Source organism: Pleurodeles waltl, chromosome 4_2, assembly GCF_031143425.1.
Source record: "Pleurodeles waltl isolate 20211129_DDA chromosome 4_2, aPleWal1.hap1.20221129, whole genome shotgun sequence".
In the NCBI taxonomy this organism is placed as follows: Eukaryota; Metazoa; Chordata; class Amphibia; order Caudata; family Salamandridae; genus Pleurodeles; species Pleurodeles waltl.
Window position 1 is genome coordinate 396,614,523 of NC_090443.1, and position 26,012 is coordinate 396,640,534.

Consider the following 26,012-nt stretch of genomic DNA (forward strand, 5'->3'; position numbering starts at 1 on the left):
CCCAGAGGGACACAAATGGGGCGATACAACCAAACATGAAAAGCCACTGCTATTATCAACAATCAATCCAAGCAATGGCAATGCGTGAAATACATATGAAAGCCAATAGCTGACAGCATCAGCCTCAGTATTCACTATCGACATTCCTATTATACTTTTTTTGAACAATGGATGACATGAGGTATGATAACAGGGGAGGTACTCTGTTGCATGACCTAAACGGGTGTAATGTTGAGAAGAACGCCCGGCATTCTTTTAATAGTATGGATTTATGTGCTGTATAAAGCACAGGTTGCCATCTTGTGACGTCATGGCACTAGCAATACAGGAAACCTGGGAGCACAACCTATAAGACGTACTAAGAGTAAATAATCAAGCCCTTATATTCCAGTCTGATGCACTGGTTTTCAACTCACAATTTTCTTCTACAGTGAACGTTAGACTACTCGCTCCCATATGTCCTTGAGGAGAACATTATCAAAAGCAGTCCACACTACAAGGGTGTGATCCAAGGCACTTAGACAGATGTATCACAAGCACCTCACACAATTCAAAGGTGGGACTACATATATTTTACAGAACAATGAAGTCATCACAGGAACGTCACAGCACAAGGGTGTTATCAAAGGCACTTTACCTACGAGAAAGATAATTTATAGGCTTTTCACAGCACAAAGGAGTGCTTGGAAGCAGTTAGTCAAAAAGCAGAGCATTGGAAGAGAACACTTCAGACCTGAAAAGAAGGTCTTCTCATAGCAATGAAGCAGCAGCTCAGAGCTAAGAAATCCCTAATACTGCACCTGAACCAAGGGCATACAATGACGTTATGTTATATAGAGCGCACTATTAACTATGGACCAAGTTGTGCACATAAGCATGTAGACCACCAGCATAGCCCTCAATTACAAGGTGCTTAAAATTAGACTTTAATCCTGTCCTGCAATGTAGAACGCAATACACCGCCAGCGACAAGCTCCATCTTTTAATACTGTGCCACCAATGACGGAGAAGGGCAGACATGTCTCTTTATACTGTGCTCTGAAATAATAAGGCCTGCCCCATCTTTTAATAGTGCACCCATTTTGTCCAAGTCACAACACCAGCCCTATATCGTAATACAGTGATCCAACAACTGCCTAGCCACAAACGTATCCACTCTAGATATTGTGCCCTTGCGTGCCATCGCGGGGAGTGAGGGGGAGATTGGTGGGGCAGGTCTGAGCTTCAGATTTTCTAACAAACAGGCTGGCATATAATGTTTAAATACATTATACGACACGCAGGGTGCATGAGAGGGTCCTAAAGGGTAGTGGAGAGGGAGAGGAATGCGGATTAGTAGGAGCACTAAGAGAGAAAACACACTATTTTGTAAAATAACCAATATTTTTGAGAATGTTTGAAACAGAAGGGGAGAGTGTGTGCATTTTTGTAGTGTGTACGTACAAACTCCTGGTGAAATCCGTCTGACATCTCACACTACCAGACTGAAAGCACCTGTACTCAGCTATTTATAAAAAAATACATTTAGTGGTGGTGGTGGTGGTAGTAGTAGCTGGGGTGGCGGAGGGGTGTGACATCCCAAAAACACCCCCTTGAAGATACGTCCCTGAGCATGCTCTGTTTTAACACTGTTACTTAATGACAAAACTAGTCCCATCTTTTCATACTGATTCTTTGGCAGCAACTCCATCAAGGGACCATGGGCTAGAAGGCCACCCATGTGCATTAATACGGTACCACTGTGTCACAAGGCCAGTCCTGTCTGTTTATGCAGTGCACCACTCTCCACTGAGGCGGCACGCCTCATCTCTTAAAATTATGCCCTTTTGTGCCATTGAGTGGACAGCCCATTCCCATCTTGTAATACTGCACTATAGTATGCACCTGAATCACATGACAAGCCCTATCTAGTTATTCTCGGACTCCAGTGCTGAGCCACAAGGCCAAGCATGTAAATGACTACTGTGCCATTGAGTATCCAGCCAGCCCTGTCTCTGTACTGTGCTCTATACTCCACTATGTCCTAAGGACAGCCTTGTCCCTACAAACTGTGTCTTTTGGGGGTACTCAGAGACAAGGTCAGGTTTGGGGGGCACAGAGAGACATGGTCAGCTCTATGCCTTGTTAATACTATGGTCCTATGTTCCACTGAGTAAAAAGGCAACACTCCCCCATCTCCTAATAATGCATTGCCATGTGCCACAGAGTCATGACATTGCCCGTCTTGTAATACTGTCCCCATAATGACCTCCAAACCTTGTGGCCACCCTTGCATATTATGCTAGTCACAAGGGCAGTCCACATTTAAATAGGGTGCCACCATGTGACACTAAATGCCAACACGGACCTCAGCTGGTATATCAATAAGCCACAGCCCAGTCTTTTAACACTGTACCACTGGCCATAAGAGCAGATTCTGTACTCTGCGCCACTAAGTTACAAGGCTCCCTTCACTCAACACTGTGTTCATTCTCCAAAGGATGGCGAGGTCGGCACAGTGTTATAACAATGTGCTGACCTGCTACACTGAATGAGAAGGCTACACTGCTGCTTCACAATACTTGGACAAGTATGGGTAGGTGAGAAGTGGAAGGTTTCTTGCCAAGGCAGAAATGGTAGGTGCGCATGGACCTCTTTTGCCAAGAATTGTGACTGCTGTTACATCATACACCGGATCAGGGGCAGGCAGGTTAATCAAGAAGATGGCTCCAGTGGTAAAGATAAGACTTGACTGTGGCGATGGGATGGTCAAGTGGCAGTGAATGACAGGCTGTACTTACACAGACCCCAGCCCAGTGCACAAAGGATGTCTCGATAAAACAGTCTGAGGGTCACTGGGCAATTATAGTTAACGAGTGTTCCCAGATGGTTCGGGCGTACACTAGTAATAGTGCCCTGAAGTGGAGCAGGCACTCTATAATAATAATGCCCTAGGGCTGAGGGTACTCCAAAGCGAATGCCCTAGCCTGAAATTTTCAATAATTATAATAATGCCCTGTGCAGGGGGGCTCTTTAGAACTAATGCCCTGGAAGGGTACTGCTCACTATAGCCTAGACCGGATGTGCGCATGCTAATAGTAGCGCTTTGAACAAGGCACTTTGTAATAATAATGCCCTGGGCCGGCGGACACTGCTTTGGACCGGCGAGGCAACTCTTTAATAATAATGCCCTAGACATAGTAGGACCGTCTACGCTTAATGTCGAGGACTGGGAGGGGGCTCCATTTTAATAATAATAATACCATCCTTTCTATCACTGCTGGAACCGAGTCTCGACACCTAATGTCTCCAGCTGTAAGGTGCTGCATTAAGTGAAAGAGGCGCTGAGCCCACGAATATAATAAAGCGCATGCAGACAATTTAATTTCTCATCTCTTAATACATTTTCTGAGCTCTCACAGCCAGTAATACCGGAACTGCAAGGACCGCAGTGCTGGCTCGGCTTCGGGAGACTGTGCCAGCGTCGCCTGCACCCCGGGTAGCAGGAGGCGGGACTGGCACAGCAGTTCCCAAGGCATAGGATCTGCTGGCAATGCTAGGCCGCCCCAAAGAATCGTGCAGGTGATTTCTGCAGTCACATTCTTCCGGGCACACTTGCCTCTCAATGCTGCAAAACTGAATCGCAGAAGTAAGGTGCCAACAAAACGTCATACAAAGTGTTAGACTGACTAATGATCCCTGCTAGCACATGGTTTAGTGGGCGTATAGTTAAACAGGTGCCCTCTTTGCTATTCGCTTATATGCTTCTTAATGTGGGCCTTTCGCTGAGAAGCCACATTTGACGTGCAGCATTTACCTGTTCATACGGTATCCCACAATGCAGCACACCTGGGTAGTTTGTGCCAACTTGTTAGTCTCCGATTTTAAAATCAAATCAACATTGGTAGTTAAAGGCGTGCACTCGAGAACAAACTCACACAAAATCACTACAGAGTTACCGGGCTACATGTCCAGATGAGATGCACCTAACAGGGCTGGCACTATGTGGGCAGAAAGAGTCCCACTGGCCAAAAGAAGGTGTCAAGCAGCATCTACCAATGACGACGGTACTTCCAAAGCTCTCACTACAATACAAAGCATATGTCGAGAAGAAATGACCTTGAGGGCAAGACCTTTTTTTCCAGGGTTGAACCTGCAATAGCATGCACTAGCGCATATATATTGCTTGCAAGACGCGGCTGTATTTAAAAAATGACTGAGCCTCCATGGCGCTAATCATTTGTTGGGTTGCCTGGCAACTCCTCCTTACAGCCTTGCAGTTGGTCACGGCTGGCATATCATTATTTTTTAACCTATCTGTGGAGCAGGGACCAAGCACTGATTCATTCAACTTAATCAGTACCAACCCCTGCTCCCGATGTGATTAAGGTACTATTTTGTTCTTTGTAACTTTTATTGCCCTGCACACAGAAGGCACGTGACTGACAAAAACAAAATTGCAAAGATATATTTTCTATAGCTGTTTTCTTTATTTTGCCAAGTCTTCTTTGCTCACTTGGCACTCATGTTTTGGTTTGTTTTTGCTCGTGGGTGCTGTTCTCAAAAGATGAGCATTATCTTGTTAAAAAATATTGCAAAGCAACATTGTTTCTTTCTTACGTGTCATTTTCAAAACTATGGTTTAGCACATAATCGTGAAGTAAGCCCCAATCCTTTTCACTCCAATCTGCCCCCTCCAATCCAAACCAAAAAAAAGCTGACCACTCCCGTACAGCTATCCAAAACCATCTGCCCCACCCCAATCCAAGAACAATCTGCCCCACTCTTATCCAAAACAAACTGCCTCCATTCCATTCCAAAACTATCTGCCCCACTCCAACCGGCCCTAATCCAATCCAAAATAATCTGCCCCACTCAAATCTACTAAGAGACTACAAGGTAACGTGGCTCCTGGAAGAGGAAGATGATCCCAGACATATCCATTCTGCTGGACATGGTGTCTTTTCTATGGGGGTGCTCTTCTGGTGGATGCAGGAGTCAGCACCTTCCGAACCAGACACTGAATGGGTCACACACATGCACTGAATATACTAATGGTTGCTGCAATGTGTATCAATTGCCTTGTTCTATTTTTAAGTTGATGGATGTTTACATATTTTTTATAATATATATGTTGTTTATGGTGCATATAATTTACATAAACTGTAATACTTTATAGTATTAAATATTCTGTAGTGTATATGTAAAAAGAGGCTTTTATTTGTCACACTGCTCTAAGTAAAGGGGTCTAAACAAGCAATGTGCTTCCTTTTTTATTGTGAGAATTATCAGGGTCACCTCTGGAAGAATGATTCTCGAAAGACTGTGTAAGCTACATTCCTTTGGAACATAATTTGAAACAGTTTCTTTCAACAGGTTTACATCCACACATTGCATGCACAAATTCTCAACGTGTTATATTCCTTAAAATCCTGCATAAAAAATTGACTTTCTAACACATTTTTTAAATCGACCTCTGCTTCTTTCTACCTTCTGCCTGCCTCTTCTGTATACAAGTTACTCTAAAATCTCATGTCTATCTGCCTTAAAGCACTTTTTGTAAACCCTAATAGTATCTATTAATTCAAGCAGGCATCTCACATAGCCCCCTTTAATAATCACATCTATGTCAACAATGTACCACAAAGAAACTGGCTTGAATGCATGGGATAAGCATGCAAAACTAACCCCAATAACTAATGGGCAGACCACTTACTTTAGGCTTCTGGGTAGTACTTGCAGTAAAGCGCTTTGAAGCTTTGTCAAATCTACCCCACCCCATTCCAAAACAATCAGCCTCACTCCGAAACAATCTGCCACACTCCATTCCAGTCCACTTCACTCCCACCCAGTCCACCTCACTCCATTCCAATCCAACTCACTCCAGTCCTTCCAACCAACCCCACTCCAATCTGCCCCAACTCAATCCAAAACAATCTGCCCCACTCCAATACAGCAATCCAAAACAATCTGCCCCACTGCAATCCAAAACAATCTGCCCCACTGCAATCCAAAACAATCTGCCCCATCCCAATCCAAAACAATTTGCCTCACTCCAATCCAAAACAATTTGCCTCACTCCAATACAAAACACTCTGCACCACCCCGATTCAAGGCAATCTGCCCCACTCAAATCTAAAACAATCTGCCCCACTTCACCCCACTTCAATCTAAAACAAACAATCTGCCCACTTCAATTCAAAACAATCTGCCCAACTTTAATTTAAAACAATCTGCCCCACTTCAATCCAAAACAAGCTGCCCCACTCCAATCCAAAGCAACCAGCCCCACTCCAATGCAAAGCAACAGGCCCCACTTCAATGCAAAGCAACAGGCCCCACTCCAATGCAAAGCAACAGGCCCCACTCCAATGCAAAGAAACAGGCCCCACTCCAATGCAAAGCAATCTGCCCCACTCCAATCCAAGGCAACCGGCCTAACTCCAATCCAAAACAACCAGCCCCACTCCAATGCAAAGCAACCAGCCCCACTCTAATGCAAAGCAGCCAGCCACACTCTAAAGCAAAGCAGCAGCCAGCCACACTCTAAAGCAAAGCAGCAATCTGCCACACTCTAAAGCAAAGCAGCAATCTGCCACACTCTAAAGCAAAGCAGCAATCTGCCACACTCTAAAGCAAAGCAGCAATCTGCCACACTCTAAAGCAAAGCAGCAATCTGCCACACTCTAAAGCAAAGCAGCAATCTGCCACACTCTAAAGCAAAGCAGCAATCTGCCACACTCTAAAGCAAAGCAGCAATCTGCCACACTCTAAAGCAAAGCAGCAATCTGCCACACTCTCAAGCAAAGCAGCAATCTGCCACACTCTCAAGCAAAGCAGCAATCTGCCACACTCTCAAGCAAAGCAGCAATCTGCCACACTCTAAAGCAAAGCAGCAATCTGCCACACTCTAAAGCAAAGCAGCAATCTGCCACACTCCAATGCAAAGCAGCAATCTGCCACACTCCAATCAAAAGCAGCAATCGTCCCCACTCCAATCAAAAGCAGCAATCGTCCCCACTCCAATCAAAAGCAGCAATCGTCCCCACTCCAATCAAAAGCAGCAATCGTCCCCACTCCAATCAAAAGCAGCAATCGTCCCCACTCCAATCAAAAGCAGCAATCGTCCCCACTCCAATCAAAAGCAGCAATCGTCCCCACTCCAATCAAAAGCAGCAATCGTCCCCACTCCAATCAAAAGCAATGTGCCCCACTTCAATCAACATCAATTTGCCCCACTTCAATCAACATCAATTTGCCCCACTCCAAACCAAAAAACAATCTGTCCCACTCCAATCCAAAACATTCCACCCCACTCCAATCCAAAGCATTCTGCCCCACTCCAATCCAAAGCATTCTGCCCCACTCCAATCCAAAGCATTCTGCCCCACTCCAATCCAAAGCATTCTGCCCCACTCCAATCCAAAGCAATCTACCCGACTCCAATCTGCCCCACTCCAATCAAAAACAATCTGCCCCACTCCAGTCTGCCCTACTGCAGTTCAAAACAATCTGTCCACTGTAATCCAAAACAATCTGCTCCACTGTAATAAAAAAAAACTGCCCCACTCCAACAAAAATAATCTGCCCCCTGCAAACCAAAACAATCTGCCCCACTCCAATCCAAAGTAACATGCCCCACTCCAACCCAAACTACCCTACTATATTCCACCACAATCCACCCCACCCCAGTCCAACCCACCCCACTCCAACCCACCCCAGTTCAATCCAATCCAACCCACCCCAGTTCAATCCAATCCACCTACTACTTCAATCCACTCCAACTCACTCAACCCTAGTCCAGCCCACAACACTCTGCCACTGAACCATTTAACTCTTCTCTCCTCCACTCAACTCTACACCCCAACATACAACACTCCACTCCCCCACTCCACTCTATGACAGTCCACACCACTTACGTTTAGCCATGCAGAATAGCAGCCAAACTGATGTACAACATGGCAAAAACACATTACCACCAGCTCTTGTATATGCGAGGCTACTGGCTTTGCTAATGCTTGCTTTAGAAAGGTTAATGTGGAAAGTAGACTGGGGCCTTATGCCATGCTGTCATGAGGCAAACAATGAACTTAACAGCCAAGAGGGCCGAACATGCAATGGGTTGTTCATGCCCTTCACCCATCACCCAACTACCACTAGCTTGTTGATCCCACCCACAGCCTGCATGAAGATTTTCATGCAAGGACAGCTCTTTAAAGCTATGCCCACCACCACTAGAATCATGCGGCAGGGGAGAGCCATATTATGAGGTAGGAATAAGTAAATTATGGGTCAAAAAAGGCAAATTATGCAACGTAATGTGGCACATTTTATGATAGTATTACTTCATTATTTTGTCATTTTTACACTTGTTAACACTGTCCGGGCATTGATTGTATCTCACCAGTACCATCTTAGCAGCCAAATATAGCAACAAGCAATAGAAAGGTGACCAGTCAAGCTTTACAAAGGGTCTTCCACTGCACCACAACACGTGTTGCTGCATTTTTAATACCTTTTGAACCGTTTCTGAGCTAAAAACAAAAATTGTTTTGTTAAAATCTGCAGATTAGGCAGCAGATGATGGATTATATGCCAAATGTGGCAAACGTATAACTATGCAAATTATTCCACAATCACATAATTTCAGTGGCCCAGAATATGCCCATCAAAACCCACCAGGCCGTGTGAGAAAAATAACCCATGCGCACCTCTTAAGCCACGAGGTACTGCAGGTGCCAGTTGCTCCCACCCTGTGAGGACACCCCACTTGTAGCAGCTATAAGTAGTCTCGCTGCCAAAATTCCCTCTTAGCCATAGTTTGTTCATACATCGCTCAGATAAACTCTCTTTAATTTTCAATATAGACATTGCAACATAGAAAGTAAAATAAAAATAAACCAGTCCTAATACAGCTGACAGCAATTGGCACTGATAAATCGTTCTTAATTAATATGCAATTGGCTCACTTCCAGGATAGCGAGCTAGTAGATGCCTATATAATGTGCCAAGAGATAACGACCACATATTGTGCAAAAAGAAAGAAAGATGCTGGCTTATAATCAGAACTCTTCTTCCTGGGTATCGCCATTACATTCAGAAGCACTAGAAAATCGCTGCCAGCATGCTGGGTTTCTAAAAACCTTTTATGCAGAGAAATATCCCTTTTTAAATAGATTTTAAGAATTGCCTAGTCCTTTTGTAATGTCACCTTTCTTAAAGGGAAAAAAAGGAAATGCGGTAAGGACGCCGAAGTGTCAAAGAAGAAACAAATATTGTCGAAGCAAATAGGTCTAGCATTAGCTGCCATCCTTTTGGCTTTGTGAATGCTTGTTTTGTTAAACTTTATTTCTGAGGAGCTGAGAGGCCCTCGCCGATATTTTATCCCCCAACACTCCACCCCCCCCCCCAAAAAAAAAACATCAGCTAAAGGAAAACATTTTTCTGGCCTCTCAAAGCCCACTTTGCCAGAGTAGTCCCTGGAACAGTAGGGAACTACTTCGCGTGTGGATGTGGTCTTTGTGAAAGATTAGAATGCTGAAATTCAATGGCAGAAGAGAGCGGACTCACTGCCTTATTCTGTAAACTATACTGGGAAGAAGAAAATGTGAATGACACAAGAGACCAATAAATGAAGAGGGCTGGCTGAAGTAAACAATATCTATATATATTACATTTAGTAAAATCAAAAAGCACCGGGGAACACCAGGCCTAAAAAAAAATTATGCAGTCACCTTAAGAAAAGCTTCTTCAGAGACCTACAACATATTGCAGTTAATTAGCAGCCTCGGGTGATTTTGACAATACAAGTTAGAGGGTTTTCCTCATGAAGTGGGTGAAAAGTATCAGCGTTCTAAACTGCATGCAGTGTTGATCAACTCATTCAATGGGGTCCCTCACTCAGTCAGCATAATAATGTGATATGGGTTTTCCCTCTATGATCAGGTTCCTTGAAACATCTGTGATCAACATGAGCTGCTCGTCTCATCAGGGAAGCATCTATCATGTTGAAGGTGCATCAGGAAGGGTACTTAACTTCATGTTTCCTCAATGATAGTACAGAGCTGCGTATTTGATATCCAGCCAATATTCCCATCTCCCTGTTGTAGCATTGATGCTCTTTGAGATGTCCCTGGAGAGGCCACACTTGCAATAAGACATTAAGCCCAGAAGAGGAGGCTTCATCTACCTTTAAAGATCTTCAGTGGTCTGAAAGGAAAGACTCTAGTATTGGGTCTGTCACATTCTTTCTGCATCATACCTTCAAATGATCTTTGTGTCCAACCAGGCCCTTAAGTACTGGGTACTCTGCACTGGCATGCATTTGGACGTGCTGTGGTTCATCTGCAATCACAGACTCAGCAGGACTTTGGAGCCCAACTGAAAGTCCCATAGATTGTTTTGTGAGAGCTTGTTTGCAGGAGTCCATCACCCAAGAATAAGTAAAGAATTATCTGCTTTCTTCTGAGATTTCTTATCATGAACCATAAACGTTAAAGAATTCAGCTAGATCTTTATCTAGTACACTCGTCATCAATATGAGCTCCAAAAGGAGAATAACCTAAGAAATATAAATTCAAAGCCTTTGTACGCCATTAGCTTTGAATCATGTGACATAAGTTAGGTGGAGCAGAAGCTTGGATGTCACATGATAGCATCTGTATATAGAAAGTATTGTTGTATCAGCCCCTGGACTAATCACCTCGTAGGATAACCAGCAGCCACTGGCCACCTAAAATCTGATCTAGTTTCAGAGCAGACGTTCTGGAAATGGTTTACAAGACTCCAACTCGAGCAATCACCAACTGCTGTCAAAGATGCAGAGGAGGCAGCGGTCACACACCTACTTCCGTTTAAAGAGGAGCAGTGGAAGAGACGACGGGTTTTCATTTGAGATACAAGGCTCGTGGTTCAGTTTTATTTCTTTTACACTGCTTTGTCAAAGCTCAGGTCAAACATGAAATGATGCCGGGATCCAGGAATCCCCGTTTTAACAGAACCTGTTGCAGGGCAGGTGCATTTTACTGCCGAGTTCCACAATCTCAGAGTTTACTGGGAGCAGTAAAGACATTGAGGTTAGACACAGCTTTATTCATTAATTTGTAATACATTACAGTATCTTCTATCTGGGGCACCACAAATTGATTTTGATACTGGGCAAGTGCTATGGACTTAGAAGAAACCACAATACCAGTTCAAAGTGGTGTCCAACTCTGGCAGAACAGATAAAACCAACTCTTGAGCAACATGTGGCTACGCAGGTTGTCCTGGCATTTTTCAAGCCCCATTATTGGTGTCACTGGCAACCAGTACTGCTTTGATCACGGACAAACGGAAGTCTTACAGTGGATTGCAACAATGTAAGAGATAGGTGAAATATTACCTCTGGCCTGGTTTCTGGACTACGACTGTGCTGTAGAGACAGACATGCGCATCACTAAAGGGCCCCAATCTTTACCTTCTAAACAGCATTTTTGAGGGAAACAGGACCTTCTGCCACAGTACGAGTATGGCACACAAAACACAATGCATGTTAATCTTTTCCGGATTTTTTCTCAAACTGGGAAGGACATTTGTAGCTAGCATTCTGATGAAGGTGTAAACTAGGAAACAGTTGTTTAAAATAATTACTTCTGACAAAGCAAGATTCAAAAGGCATCAGATGACAAAGAGGTCCAATTAAAGCAAAACAATGTGTTAAAATCCAAATGTTAAAGAAATAAGTGAAAAATAATTGGTCCAAGGTTAAGGAGTCTTTTCTTCATAGAGGAAAATAATGTACTGAGGCTACACATTAAGATAATGTGAGGCTCTGGAGCATTTAGTCTGCCTTGAGAAGCTTTTAAGCACCTCTTCAGTACGACTTCTGCTAACTAACTTTACTTCTGTTACATAATGTAATTGAAAAACAGCATTTAAAACGGGATTAACCAGACTATGTGTCTGAATAGTACAGGTTTAGTTATAACTGGGTAATAAAGCAAAGAAAATGTTTTGATAGGTTATGAAAGGAAAGATATTTTTATTGCATAAAAATTGCTCTAGGAGTCTGTGCAGAATGGAGCCGATATGTCAGTGTTAATTAATTTAATGAATATCCCATTATGGTGAATACCATTTCTTTCAGTTCCAGGAGAACATACTACACAGACTTTGCCATAAATTTGTCCATATACTATGCCAGACTAACACCCATCTGTCATCCCAATGAATATGTGCACATTCTGCCAATGACAATATACTGTGCCAGACAGCACCAGAAGACTTAGTCAAGGAAACACTGTTCCTATGTTGCACTACAGGATGCCCACTTATTTATGCCAGGCCTGACTGATTCATGCTGGCATTAGTACAGCACTTTTCAGAGGCATGCCTAATAGGGTTGGCCTAAAGTAGTCAACATGTGACAGGTTTGTTTGGACCAAGCTGATATTCATGGTTGATGGAAGGAAAGGGCAAATCAGTTTAAAGAAACATTTCTTTTAACATCAGGTGGACCTTAGATGAAAATAACTACTCACAATACAGATACTTAAGTTTCAAACCAATAATGCGGGTGCTACATAAAGCCAATGTAGAGAGATTGAAATGCAGCAAGAAATAATCATTTTATGAAGTAGGAATCAAAGTTACTGAACCGTGGCAACTAGTTTGAGGTTTGAGACAGTGCAAAGTTCACATGCTCTGCATTTTTCTGCCACCTGGTGGAAGAGACCACAAAAACGGTAAAAATATAAAAAAAATATTTTTTTGTGTATTGGCTATAGAAACACAACAAGATGATGAATGGAGTGCTAAAACTTTTCACTCACTCCCCAGGCACAGATCTAGGCTTAATTCATCATTCTTTTGCTGACCATGCCACCCCAGTGTGGACCCAGCCATATACAAATCAGTCTTGACCCTGCTCCCCATGGGAACAGTCCGGCCTGAACTGCCAAGAGAGGTCCTTCCTGGACCAGAAACAAGCATCCTGGGACCAATTTCGTGGTATCACCCCTCATCAGCTAGGCTAGCTTGAATCCAGTGGCACAGTGAGCAAGGCACCCACATCTAGGCATACCCTGGCCACTTACTGCGAACATAGCAACACAACAAGTTGATGGATGGAGTGCTGAAACTTTTAAGACACTCACCTCCAGTCACAGGTATGGGTCAAATTAATTGTTCTTTTGCTCACCATGCCACCCCAGTTTGGACCCAGACATGCATATCAGTCTTGACATTGCTCCCCATGGGAACAGTGTCAAACCCGAACTAGAGTCAGCATGGCTTGGGATGACGTTGACTGTAAGGCCACAATGCCACAGTACGTGACCTTCATTTTCAGATTGTTTCCCACAAGCAGATTGGGAAGCATACGCACAAGCAGTAGGAAAGCCCAGGGGGTTAAATCTCACTTACCTAAAGTGATGTACCTGCATCGGAGTAGAACGCTGAAGCAGTGGCACAAATCCCATCACAAGTTATGCATGTTGGCGATATTGGCGTTGCAGCACAGGTGAAGTTACGTCATGCAGGAGACACACATTGCTGGCATGTCCCACTTCAGCTCTGTCTCATCAGACACAGGATCACGGAGTCCACCATGTGGCTTATCATTGAACGCTCCCAGACTAGGAGGTACCCAGCGCTTGTAATTCAATACAGGGGGGGGGGGAATCTTCACTGAGCTTCCTCTGAAGAGGGGTATCCGTACCCTGTGTAGAGTGGAAAGAGGTGTATGCAGGGGTTGGAGGTCATCGATGAATGTAAGGAAAACAGCTGAACGGGTTCTGTAATCAGATCTCTAGGGGGGAGGTAGTGAGCTAAGAGCCTCTTCTCTAAACTGTGTTCAACCGCTTGTACTGCCACAGGCATCATAAAGCCTCAGGGGTCTGAATATTAAAACGGCGAGGCGCGAGAATTCACTCCCGCTGTGCGTAAATGATGACCCGTCTCTTCCGTGCTTCCTCCCCATCTCTCCTCATTAGGGCGCTGATGCACTTCGTGTCACCGCGCCAACCACCTCCCCGTCCTGCCAGGAGATGCATCAACACCCTGGAACCATGGGGACACCAGTACCGCAAGCACAGCCGCAACAGATGCTCATGCACCACGCAGAGCCACTCCTGCCTGCCAGTACAACTGCATCAATCTCTCAGGCATCACACCGAGCCACTCCTGCCTGCCAGTACAACTGCAGGAAACTCCCAGGCACCACACAGAGCCACTCCTGCCTGCAAGAACAGCTGCATCAAACTTCCATGTACCACACAGAGGCACGCCTGCCTGCATGACTCCAGGCATCAAACACTGCCAGACCAAGTATAGCTGTGCATCCCTATCCTTACCCCCATCCCCACTCCACCAACATTCCCCGCAGCACAACATAGCTAACAAACTACAAACACAGCACTTTCAAAACCTGCACCACACAAACACTCCTGCCTGCTAGGCAGGCGCATCAATCTCTCAAGCACCACACAGAGCCACCACTGCCTGCAAGTACAGCTACATCAATTTCTTACACATCTCATAGAGCCACTCCTGCCTGCAAATATAGCTGCAATCGAACCTAGGAACCAAACAGAGCCAGTCACACCAAATGCCAAGTACATCTTCAAATCCTTACATCCTCCCCAATCACCACTCTACCGACAGCCCCTGAGCAGCACCACAGACCTAGTGAACTGCACATGCATCAATACCAGCACCACACAGACAACGCTTGCCTGCAAGACAGTGCAGCTGTACACACCCTCACGGCATGAGCCAGAGGTATTTTTCAACACATGGAGTTAGAATGTGAAAACTGTGCAGACACCCTCCTCACTTTTTTCTTTAAATCACACAGCCATACTAACCTATAAGGACAACTGTTCCAACCCTCCTGGCACCACAGAGACAAATTACATTGCAAGTACAGCCGCATTAGCTAACCCCTGTAGTATAGAGCCACCAAGTAAATCTGAAAAGACGATACTGGTATCACGCTGAACCACCTCAATAGCAAGTACTGCAGCACAAATCCTCATGGCATCAAAAGAGGCAAACCAACCAGCAAGCAAGCACAGCTGCATCAACCACCCAGGTATCACACAGAGCCACCGCTACAGCACATGGAACTACACCATCCCTTCCAACATCACACTGTCATATATACCACATAAAACACCTCATCTCCAAGTACCGTTGCACCAACCCCACTTTCCTTGCATCACACAGAGACACCCTAACCACTAAAATAAAGGTCTCCAACCTGCAAGTACGGCTGTATCAGCCTTCATGGAACCACAAAAGGCTACCCATAAACCTTGGCACCGGACAGAATATCGCCACCTGCAGTTTAATCAGTCACTAGTGGCACATAAACATCTCCTCCAGAAGGTACAGTCGCACCAGCTCCCCACCGGCTTTACATAGAGCCATCTCTACTGCTGCAACAAGCTCCCACTACGGGGGGCGTGGCCAGCGAGGCAACATGGAGGACGTGTAGTAAAACAGCTCCGCTTTGCTGCCCCATTATCCAACAAAGTTATTGGACATGGATGCAGCCCGGTGGGGAAAAATTAGATCCCCCGCTGCCCTGAGACACCTGGATGCCGCAAGCCGATCCAAATAACTGTAATGGCTGCATCCGCCGGCAGCAAACGAGAGCAGCTTACAAACGGTTAGAGTGAAGCCGCGAAGACGACACGTGGACTCTACCGAGGGCTCCCCTGCGGGATCACCATCTGGGCCATCCAGGCAGAAAAAGCCCAAGGAAACAGGTGGAAGCAACCATGACTGGAGAGATCCGTAGTGGCAGGAACTAATCCGCCTGCCGGGGATCGAGAGAGAAGCAAGCACGCTGCCTGAGGTAAGCCGGAGCTGGGAGGACGATACCGGAAGACGGCAGTGAGTCAGCAGCACTGGGATGCATGGCCAGGGGGAGGGGGTCTTCTGAGACGGGTCACACGCAGGAGAAGATTGCCGAGCCAGAGGAACGTGAACCATGCGTATTGAGGGTTGCTTTGCAGGGGCATGTGGGGAGCACCCTGAATGTTGGACTTAGAGAGGCGGAACAGGTCGAGGGAACACTACGCTGCACTAGGTGCCCAGAGGCCTGAGCACGAGAGGCGAGGGCCGATCCACGACTATATTGGGTGTTGGGGATGTTATCCCCTGCCCACCGACCCCTGCATTCCTGATCAAACAAACCTGACGTGGTGATTCCTCCATCATCGGAAACCTCAGAATCGGCCTTACCTGCACTGGAGAAGACATCGTAGCTCGTAGCCCGGAATGGCTGGGTGAACTCCTATTTACTAGCTGCCTCCTGTGGCGGGGACCTCCTTGTCCCACTCGCGTAAGCTGGGGTTTTTGGTGCTGAACGTGGCCGCCGCCAGATAGTAGTAAACTGCAACAGTCTTGACACCACAGGCATGGTACTGCTGAGTGGCTGGGCATGGGAGGACAGAAGAGGGGTGCTTTGAAGCCGCTTAAGATGGGGAAAACTCAGACAGTGGATCAGCAAGTGTCCTCTCATTGACAAGCGACCCCCTTAATGTCGACAGCATGGCAGGGATCACAAGACCAGGAGGTGCACCAGGCCTCCTTGGAGGCAGTGCTGACAGTCATATAACACACTAGGACCTCATTTGAGTCCAAAATAGATACCGTAGCCTCCGATCTTAGCCTGCTGACGAGGACCACCAGAAACTTGCCAACAAGGTAAATACGGCAGAACAAGCAATAGACTCACTGCAAGCACAAGTCCGTGCCATGAACACAACGATAAAGGCACTTACTGACCGAGTAAAGGTATTGGAAACGCGAATTGAGGATGCAGAAGGGCGGTCCCGCAGGTACAATATTCGTGTAGTGGGGCTTCCAGAGGGCATTTGGGGTTGGAATGCTGTACAATATGTAGAAGACTGGCTGCGTGCTTTGCTCCCTGCAGACTCTCTGCCAAGTCCATCGAGAGAGCCCAGAATCCCAGTACATAGACCCCCAGTGGGGCCGTACCTCAGACACATGGTGATCTGCTTCCTGCACTTTCGGGACAGAGACACAGTATTAAGGGAAACTAGAGCATTACCTGAGATACAAGTTGAAAATACAAAATCATGTTCTTCCCAGATTACGCAGTCCAACGACAAAGATGAACCTTCCTTGCAGTTAAGCGCAGACTCCGCAAACTAGACCTTAAATATTCCTTTCTGTTTCCAGCCCATTTACGGGTGGTGATTAAAGACACCACACAATTCTTTGATTCCCCTGAGGCTAAATGGGAATGGCTGGAAACATCTGGTTTGGAGGGTCAGAAAACTGCTGCCCTGAAGCAGCAGCGTGCACGTAGAGAATCCCGCAAGAGACCAAAAGGCCCCAAGAGACCTGCTCTAGATCTTGAACAAATTATATCTGAGAGAAGACAGGCGCACGACTACACCTCATTGCTCAAGCCAGGAGATGGAAAAGATACTGATATCAGATAAAGAAAGTTCCGTTACAACATGGCTCTCTAGAAATGACTCCCTGCACCCACCAGATGTCACCTCACAAATGGCAGACACTATAATCTAGAACACTGAACCAAGGCTGAAGTTGGGATTGTATACAATAGACAGACTAGGCTGCAACCGTGAGACTTCCCTGGGATTCAATAGAAGTGGCTTCCCTCTTCTACTCTTTCCTCCTTTCTCTCCTACCTCCTTGCTTTTCCTCATTATCTTTACTGACATATGAGGTCGGTCTGTACTGGTCTCTTGCTATATCACCACTGACCCCCCTCCCCCCCAACCCCCCCTTAAAGGAAGTATTATAGGTTTGGACGGCCACTGGTAATGTGTACTGCTCTCATTGTATTCAACCTGTTGTTGTTTGTATGTTGTACTTTAAGTATTCATTGTTTCTGCCAGCTGATTGACATATGTGCCAGCACCACTTGCTATAGTGTGATCAGGATGGCTGGGCTTTGGGTATATTGGTTGATGGTGCCGATGGGGGGGGGTGGGGTGACCCAAAGTCACGAGGGTGAGATCACAAACGCCGCATGGCTCCCACTAAAATACTGACCTGGAATATGCGAGGCATTCATATGCCTGGTAGACGATATACCATTTACTCATACCTTTGAAGACACGCAATACAGGTTGCGCTACTGCAGGATTCTCGCCTGACAGCACCGGAAGTAGGCAGACTATGACATAAATGGCGTGGACAGATATATTCAACTAATTATTCCTCCTATGCTCAGGGATCCTTCGTCTGGATACGAGCGGCGGTCCCATGTGTAGCAGAGGAAGTGGTGATGGACCCAGACGGTAGATTTGTGTTAGTGAGAGGCCGACTGGACGGTAGACATCTACTCATTGGCAGCATCTATGCCCCTAACACTGACCTGATTTATTTCTTGCAACACTTATCAGGGACACTATCTCAGGATTGGGGGGGTGTATGCCCTGGTTATTGGGAGGAGACTTTACTAGCTTTTTAGATATGACACTCGATCGCTCTTTCCCGCCACTTCCTCACACAGTAGCGACTTCCAATGCACACAACTTGACTAAATGGTTGCATGACTGGAATCTCCTGGATATATGGCGCACTCGAAATGATCTCACCAGGGTCAACTCTTTCTACTGCCTGTGTGCAGATAGGTTGCTCTGCACTTCTCACCTAACACAACAAGTAGACTACATTGGCCAAACACCGTCAGACCATAACCCACAATATCTCCAGTTGGATTGGGACAGGGAGCGCACACCGGTGCCTATATGGTGCCTACTGCCAGCAGCACTGGAGGACACGGCATTTCGTGATTCGGTTAGTCACATGATAATGGAATACTTTCTGAGAGAAACGAGGACTCTACTAGGGCCAAGGCCACAGAATGGGAAGCCTTCAAGGTGACCTTGCAGGGACATTGTATGGGACTGACCTGGAACATGCGCAGGCAGTTAGATGGTGAAGTCACACTGCTACAGCAGAAACTGATATACTTAGAAAATGAGGCAGTACAAAATAAGGAGACTCATCCACCACATATTGAGGCTTGAAAGGAGCATTCAACTCTTGGAAAAGCTATGATGCTTAAATTATGCAGCACATACAGTCAAAACAAATGCCACAGCAGATAGGACCAGTCCCTTCTGGCGTGGTTAATAAACAAGACACACCTCAATGCCACATTACAACATTATGTGGCTCCTCAGAAACATTGCTATACACGGAACACGAAATACATATTGAGATAACCCAGCATTTCACCACACTATACTGTACTACTGGTTACCCCCATACACAAAATTGACTCTTGTCGGGGCTTCAACTACTGCAGATGACTCCGGAACAAAGTGCTGAATTGACTGAATCCATCTTATCATCAGAAATTCAAAATGCTATTAAAAGCCCTGTTTACTTACAAAACTCCTGGTCCAGACGGTCTTTCCTCGGAGTTCTATAAAGCGTATGCCTCACAACTCGCACCCCGCCTGCTCCTTCTGTATGCGGAGTCATTGGTTTGATTAGACTACCCAACACACTTCAAGAGGCCTTCTTAATCACCCTCCCGAAACCACACGAAGACCCCACACAGATTAACTTGTATAGACCACTGGCACTCCTCAACAATGGATACAAGATATTGGCTAAGATCATAGTCGATCGCCTGGCGCCACTGATGCCCTGCCTGGTCCACCGAGATCAGAATGGCTTTGTACAGACTCGAACTACATCATTTAATCTCTGTAGGTTTTTCTAAATTTCAAGCCATGCACCATCACAGTGGCTTCTAGCGGGATGCCTGGTACTTGACTTAGAGAAGGCTTTCGATTCCTTGGAGTGGCATTACCTTTTTCAGGTTTTACAATGAATGGGGCTAGGCGTTTTCGATTCACGAACATGGTCTGACTACTTTATACCTTATCAACAACTAAAGTGCGCATGGGCTCCTTGATCTCACCCCTCATCAATATATAGAGGGGCACGCAACAGGGATGCCCTTTATTCCCACCTCTTGTTTGACCAGGCGGTGGAACCCTTCCCTCTAACTCTTAGAGCAAGGGGTCTAGAATGGGGAATACCTCCGGGACATGGTGTGCACATGGTCTCACTTTATGTGGACAATATCCTGATATATTTACAGGATGTCATGCAATTACCTACCCCCATTATCACAATATTCACTACTTTTGCAGCACTATCAGGACTCCGAGTCAATTGGTCCAAATCCTGTATCTTTCTATTTTTATCCATCAAGCAGGAACCCCCCCTCCCCTACCGCTTCCCCTCCCAACTGAAGCATCACTGAAGTGACAGGTGCAGACTTTTAGGTATCTGGGAATTCAGCTATACTGCACGAATGAGCAACTACTAGAGGGCAACATAAGAGAGGCATTGACCTCACCAAAGGTACCAAGCTTATTATATTATTATATAACCAATCTCCAATATATATGCTGGCATCATTCATCCAAGCAAATAGAATGCATACTCCAAGAATTCCTGTGGTAAGCCTCCCGATGCGAGGTGGCTCTTGCTAAGCTTTACAGAGCCAATGAGCAGAGGGGATTGGTGCGTCCCCATTTTGAGTTATACTACCATGCTGCCCAACCCCAGTGGCTATCGCATTGGCTCGCTGGCCAAAGACTGACAGAAACGGCGACCCTAACCCTGGCATTGACGCTTACCGAAATACTCCATTTATTCCACCCATGTGCAAAACATCCGAACCTGAGGCCCCATTGTTGCATACTGTATACTGCTGTTACTGCCGGGAATCTCAACCTTATTAGGAAAGCCACCCCTTATGCACTGGCAATGGCACTGGCGGGAACGACACGGAGAGTACACATTACATCCACAATGGAACTCAATGCTTGGACTACAGCCAGCATCCACACGCTTGGGGACCTATACGATAATCATGTTCTTCTTACTTTCGAGGCTTTACGACAGAACACTGGTGTACCCTCTGATGGCTTCCTTCTACATCGCTCCCTTATTAGAGCACTGCAACAGAATTGGGGGGACATAATGCACAAAATGCCCACACACCTGATGATGCAATGTGCACGTACTTGGTGTGGGAACACCTCTGGTGCATTGGTTGGCAGAATCCCAAGATACCACACTTCCCCTCCACTCACCTGACTATGGGGCCACTGGGAGGCCTATAGAAGTGCACCGTACATGGACAAACAATGGTCCCAAGTATTGGAGAGCCCACTACACGTACAGCGTAATGCCAGATTTCGCCTCATCCAATACTATATTATTTATAGAGCTTATCTCACACCACAGCAAATCAACTGCTTCTTTTGCAGGATCGATGCGGATTGTCCCAGATGCCATACTTCCTAGCACATGGGAAACATGTATACTGGGGCTCTACCACAGAACCAAATGCAATCGTATTACATCCAGCTTTCTAGATTTAGGACTTATATTAGCCAAACGTTTGATCATCCCGAGGTGGAAGAGGCCTAAGGCGCTGTGTTATGAGGCCTGGTCACAATCTATGACAGCATTGGCACAGGCGGAAAGCGGAACAGTCCATACAGAAGACACAGTAGGCCTCCGTAAATATCCTATAGCAACCCAGTGGGACACAATCCTAGCAGACCTGCACACACCTCTTACGCACATCACACCAGGAGGCTCAGATGCTCCATTGAATGACTCATCAGAACTGAGAGGAATTTCACCACACCCACGTAAGATAGAAAGGGGTCAAAGACTAGTAATGGATATAATGGCTAAGTGCCGTCCTACTCTACATGTTAGTACACATACTGAATTAACGGAAGTAGCATTCTGGAACCCCAGCCCGGCCATCCTGCGAGAGGCCTGGCTACCCCGTTGTCAAATGATCAATGTCATCACACACTTTCAACACTGGCGGATAGTTTTTGCAATCAAAACTGGCTAACTGAGTTATGTTTGCTTGTTATACTGTTATGTTATATAAGATTGATGTGTTCAGTAAGTATGCACATGACAATCGATTGAAGAAAACAGATATACTGTAGGCATCTGCGCATGTAAAATATGGGTCTGAAACTAGAGCGGGACAATACATTTTAAATATAGGGTTGCACATAATCTTTATCACTACAATAAGTGCATATTGTTGCAAAGTTACTGACCAGCGGATGCCCTCATGTACATTCTATTACTGTATAATCAATCATAAGTGTTAAAGCAATAAAAACAGATTCAAACAAAAAAAAAGCTCCCACTACTAAAAAATACACCAACATTATTCTTTACTGGCACCTTAATGCCAGCTGATGCAAAAACCCACCGTAACAGATATCCTCATTTGTAAGTGCAATTCAACAACTCGTCAAACAGACGACAATCACTTTATACCAGAATATTTGCCACATGCCCATTACACCTTATAAAAGCCAGCTACCTCAGCAGATAGAGGAGCAGGAAATGACACCAGAGGAAGACAAAAAGGGAAGTTTTCAGATGTTTTTCAGCAGAAAAGGTGCATTTTCTTTTACTATCAACAGAAAATGCAAGCTTTTAGCTGTAACCGGTTCATGCTTTTTTCCACATTCGCTATTACTTCCTATGTCAAAGTTTCACAAGATAGTAGACAACTTAAATAAGAAAATTACTTACAAAAAAATATAAAAATAAGATACATGGAAAGAGTTCCAGATTGGGAAATCCAACAGAAGTTAAACTTTAATAGTAAGTAGCTACACAGTTTATTTAAAAATGCATATATTGAAAGGAAGCTAGACTAAAACGAACATTGGCACATCTTGCTCTGTTCAAAATCTTTTACGTTGCTCAGATGGAAAGGGTATTTTACTTTAAGGTATCCACATAGTTATGGTATGTAGGGAGCACTGGATAACTATGCAATAACCAAACGGCCAGTTTTTTTTTAGTCATTAAAAATGCTGCACCAACTGCATCAACGCTACCAATTATTGCAGATTGTACTGAAACACACTGCAATAAAGTGTTCTGCCCGGGATCACGGTCTGCTGACACTGAGAAGCTGGGACTGGAAGAATGTCTGGGATTAGAACTATAGGGTTAGAACTCTGATTCTCAGTTTTTTCAGAAGACGAAGTTCTTCTGACTTTGTCAAAACTATTTTTAAGATGCCTCTCTTGATGCATCCACGGAATGATTACATGAGACTAGAGATGGTTGAGCCACTAAAATTTTGATCCAGAAGGCTGGCTCTGGCACAGTTCGAGCTCCTCTTGAAACCTCAATCCCAAAACGAGTCAAGTTTCCAGGAGGCGATGTAGCCTAGTGGATACAGCTGCCAACCAGGCAAGTTAGTGAACCAGGTTCAAATCCAGGCCTTGGCTCTGCGTCCTCTGAACCCTGTCAAATATTCCTGTGCCGAAAAAAAGGTGCAATATAGTTCATGTCTGTTGTGAAGCACTCTTATGTCCTTGGGCAAGGTTTGCACAAAGTTGAATTGTCAAAAATAAAATATGGATTCTGTCTATCATCAATGTTTTAATATCATCCTTCAATAATCAATAACAGAGCACTACCCTTTTATGTCAGCGATAGCTATCCAGTGGTTACATTTTAGTGTGAAACTGGAAATTCTGGGATCAATTCCGGCTTCCCTGCCGGACCTAATTTTGTGATCCTAGGCAAATATTTTATTTCACCAAGCCTTCTTTTGGTTTATCACATGAGATTGTCTTCAAATATGTGAGTACATGATGTGCGCTATATAAAATCCTAATTTGCGATTAATTTAATTGCCTATAATGTTACATTTATAATAAGAATTTAGGCCACATACAAGGCACACATCACAAGTGACTTGCCTCTTAGTTCACCAATAGCATTTTCAACAGGATGGTGGCATTTCTAAGTGCATGCTTAAACACTTAATACTTCCCAATCCATAGACATAACCTGATGTACTAACTTGAAACACCTATCCTATGTTAAAGGAATACACTTTTTTAAAAAAATTTGAAGACACCTCATATTCTAACATGACCTTTGTTGCATGATTTACATACCAAATATTTTCAAGGCTCAACTCGTGCACAGGTTCTAGAGCCAGAGTCGGCACTTGGCTCAGCTCTGCTCTCCCTGCTCATTTGTTGGTTTGCCCGCCTTTATATGAGACTTTCAAAGAAGAAAACGAAAACTGCCACTAACTCAGACTTGAGGTAGAATTACTTCACATTTAAAGTATATTCTACACATGTCTGAAAACAGATATGAGTAACTGATTGGTTGTGTAAGTTACAGAACCCTGCCCTTGTCTTTTCATTATAGAAACCTAGGCCTAGCACATGCAACTAGAACAGATTAAACGAGAGACTAGTTTTCTCTCGCTCGTCATAGGGGTGCTCTAGGTGGGCAAAAAGACTGCTAGGACTCTAGGGGAGGGAAATAGGCACAACGCCTGTGCGGCCTGCTCACACCACATATTTTCCCTAACATAAATAAATAAATCCCACAGAAAGACTGCTGTACCCATTCTGGGGCGAGGGTGGCTCAGTGGGCATGGGCCTGGACGTGTGTTCCCGATGCCCCAGGTACACTAGCCTTTCTTCTCCCCTGGCGGTGGCTCGGGACGTCAAACTCAGGATGCGAGAGAAGCGTCTCGACTTTGATTTTACTAAAGACAAGGCTTCTGGTGTCTTCCCCATAAATACATTTTGGCAATACTATAGACAACCCGTTGAAATCCCCACCACAGCGAAGGGAGTGCAGTGAAAGTTAATGGATCATCCACTGCACTCAAACGTTTAAAACTGTTTCTTCTTCAGTAGTATCCAAAGAACAGCAAGTACATAAACAGAATTCCTTAACAACGAAATTCAAATGACTAAAGCCCTTCAGCGCTACAGATGCTGGAAGGGGCATACATTAAAAAACAAGCATTTCTCAATGCAACGGGTCTCGCATTTGTTAGAGTTAGAGCTATTAGTGTTGTAAAGCAAAATTTAAAAAAATGCAGCGCAATCGCGCTATGTAAAATGCAGTGCAATCGTTCTGCGTGGAAAATAAACATATAAAGTAGTTTGGCTCCAGGCTGAAAACATCGAGCCTCGTATGTTTTTTGTACTTTACCGGTGCTGTGTAGGTGGGCTAAACACCGGAAAAGGCATGACGTATGCATGCCTTTCACAAATGAAAGGAAGTGCATTTTAAAAGGCAAGCCCACAAACCAATGTAAGTGACTGACGTGGCATGGGCGTGGTTTGAAGCCCAAAGAGAGATTACAGAATGGACGGAGCACTTTGTGCTCGCCCATAAAAACAAGCTAGATAGGGTGAGTAGTGCCCCAACTTACAATCAAATGCATATGGTACTTGGGCACATATTTGACATTTTTGCAACTAAAATTGCACTATCGCCACAAGTTTTTAAGAAATGACCCAGTCCATGTATAAAGGTGCCCCAGTGCATTTCATGATTTGAAAAACAGTCAGTTGAAGTAAGGCCTAGGATGCCTAAAAACAATAGTTTGGACACAAAAGGTACCTCGATTGGCTTTAAACCCTACCCTGAATACCCCAAAGTGAGTTCTCTTGTTATTTTAGATTTTTTGTTTTACAGTACACAAGTATGCATCTATGCTAAGAGTTTACTGTAACGCAGAATGAAACCAAGAGATGGGCTTCGTGATCTGGATGAGCACACTGTAGGAAGCAGGCTATCTATGTAGAGTACCAATGTAAGGGGACACTATGCAGACAGTCCAGGCGTCCCATATTAGTTTACAGGGGTTAAAATTAATAATCCCAATTGCTCCCTTTTTGTGGTTGTGTGGGCGAGCGGTTTAGGCTTATCGGAGGATAGTGCTAAGCATTTGTTTAACACAGAGTCAATAAACGAGACCCACGATAAAGAAGAAACTTGAGACCACTGTTTGGCAAAATATAGATACTTTTATAAAATATTTCAACATCAGAAAAACCTCAAAGAAGTACTTTTATCGCAATGGGGTCCGTGCAGACAGTTCTCATGGCCCCCTGTAGATTGTAGGGTGCTAGGGGAGCATGGTCACTAAAAACACCAGCAGTACAGTTTTACGTACCTTGGGGTGTCTG

The 26,012-nt window shown here is 44.9% G+C and overlaps 1 protein-coding gene across 7 annotated transcripts in view; it reads right to left on the reverse strand.

The window, feature by feature from the left end:
- Positions 1 to 26,012, reverse strand: part of RASAL2 (RAS protein activator like 2) — a 618,546-nt gene that overhangs the window by 218,816 nt on the left and 373,718 nt on the right. The window contains exon 1 of one of the 7 annotated variants that reach the window (XM_069231557.1): positions 13,384 to 13,491. The exons of the other annotated variants lie outside the window; for them this stretch is intronic. The gene's annotated coding sequence lies outside the window, so the exon portion shown is untranslated. Of the gene's footprint in view, positions 1 to 13,383; positions 13,492 to 26,012 lie in introns of those variants that run through there. 7 annotated transcript variants of the gene reach the window in all.